Source organism: Lactuca virosa, chromosome 1, assembly GCF_052849685.1.
Source record: "Lactuca virosa cultivar CGN04683 chromosome 1, Lactuca_virosa_CGN04683_v6, whole genome shotgun sequence".
NCBI lineage: Eukaryota > Viridiplantae > Streptophyta > Magnoliopsida > Asterales > Asteraceae > Lactuca > Lactuca virosa.
In genome coordinates, this window is record NC_136426.1 from 49,120,857 (window position 1) to 49,123,274 (window position 2,418).

Below are 2,418 nucleotides of genomic sequence, written 5' to 3' on the forward strand. Positions count from 1 at the left end.
AGTCCTTGTAACACTCCAAAAATCACAATAAATTTGAAAATTTCAAAATAAACCATTAATCAACATTGTTTACAAAAAGGTCATTGTTTCAAAATCATTATTTCCAAATCAGAATTTTTCCCAAGACCTAGTGACATAAGATGTGCACTGTCACGCCTTTGCTTTCCCACGATCATGAGAAGTACGTGAAACAGTACACTAAAAACTATAAGCCAAAGCTTAGTGAGTTCCCCCAAAGTACCAACACACACATACATATAACAACATATATATTGGGTCCACAACTAAAAAGACTGGATTGCCCCTGAGCGCACAATATGAGTCTGGCATGCCAATCGGGCTCTCAACCAATATCTGGATTGCTCCCGAGCCCACAGTATGAGTCTGGCATGCCAATCGGGCCCTCAGCTCATATCTGGATTGCTCCCGGGTTTGTCGGCTACCGCATAAAGCAGTACAACCTCAACCCAACGCAATATGTAACGCTCGGTTTCTGGTACGCATTTATTTACAAATCATTTATTTTTATAAAGCTACTCGTCGAGTTGGAAGCCCCAAACTTGTCGAGTAGAATTGAGTTTGGACGTGGGATTTTAGCCACCTACTCGATGAGTCAAGAGCCCTCGACTCGGCGAGTAGGTCTGTCAGAGTGAAACCCTAATTTCGGGGTTTTGCATCCTATTTAAGCATCTTAATCCCCACCTTTTGGCCTCATTTCCAGCCTCCAAGTCCTAAACCCTAATCCACGAAACCCTAGAGTATCTTGTAAGTTATGAGTCACTCTTGAGTGCTTTGATGTGTTCTCGAAGCTAGAAGAAGGAGAAGAAGCTAGAAGAAGGAGAAGGAGCTAGAAGGTTCAAGGAGAAGATAGTAGATTCATGGATTTCCTTCCATCCTCATCACTTTCTGGTAATCAAGTCTATAACTTGATCATTCATTTCTTAGATCTATTTACTTCCATTTTATGAGGGTGTTGGTGCAAGAACCTTGGTCTTTGGGAATTGGACGTCCCAAGTGACTTATATTTCAGATCTGGGATGTAGGAGGGATTCCATGGCATAAAGGTGCAAACTTTATGGCCATGGAAGCCCCATACAAGCTTATAAGCGTTAAAATGGCCTTTTTAGCCCTAAGAGGCCATGCTTGGAAGGAAATCTAGGAACTTTATGTGTCCAACTGATGTTCAAAGCCTAGATCTAGAATAGTGTGCTTTGGTTTAGGGTATTATGGCTTGTGGACCAAGATCTATGTTCTAGAGAGTTAGGGTTTGAGCTAAACCCATTAAGAAGGACTAAGAGCGGGTAAAGTTGGAAACTTTACCCTTAAAAGTGTATTCACGGTGTGTAGATGAAGTTTGGAGCTTGGATCTGAAGGGTAGGAGCTTAATCCATTGAGATGGCTCAATCAAACAGAGGAACTCGGCGAGTCCATAGAGGGACTCGACGAGTTGAATTGGTTTGTCCCGTTTTTAGCTAAAGGTAGAACTCGACGAGTCGGTGAAGGGACTCGACGAGTTGATTCGGTAAGATCGCGATTTCAGGTTCTAGGACTCGACGAGTCGATGGAGCAACTCGACGAGTTAGGTCAACCAAAAGGTTGACTTTGACCGAAGCGTTGACTTTGACCAGGGGTAAAATGGTCATTTTACCCTAAGGAGAATTATCAGGTTTTGACTAAGTGTTATTGATAATGATAATCGGGGAGTCGTGGAGTAGCCATCAGAGATTCCTCACTTGAGATTTTAGCAGTCAGCCTTGCGAGGTGAGTTTCCTTCGGTAGGAACGGGTCTACGGCACCAAGGTCGGCCCGTAGTATGATATGTTAGTAGCTGAGTGTGGGCGGGGCCCGAATCTCATAGTAGCGGAGTGTGGGCGGGGCCCGAATCTCATAGTATTATTTTTAGTATAGATATGTGTCTGCTTGATAGAATTATATATACTTGTTGTCTGTGTGATACTTGTATGCATGTTAGACAGTGGAGTGTGGGCGGGGCCCGAATCTCCATGAGAGTGGGCGGGGGCCGAATCTCCTAGTTGCATGTTATGTGTATGGTATGTGGTAGTTTGGGGAGACTCACTAAGCTTCGTGCTTACAGTTTTCAGTTTTGGTTTCAGGTGCTTCCGGTAGCAAGGGAAAGGGCTCGGGATGATTGCAGTTCACACACCATTTGTTCAGCTTGTGATGTTTATACTTTGATATTTTGATATACATTGATATGATGTTTGAGATATTATAACATGTGTTTTGGATAACTATGGTTTTATTAATAATTAAAAACGAAATTTTTGGTTTGTATCTTTGGGATGTTACACAATATGTCAACATATGTAACAGATAAACATAAACACAGAACCAACAAATACATATAATCATACATATCTACTAATCAACCACAATCCAGCATAATACTATCATAAC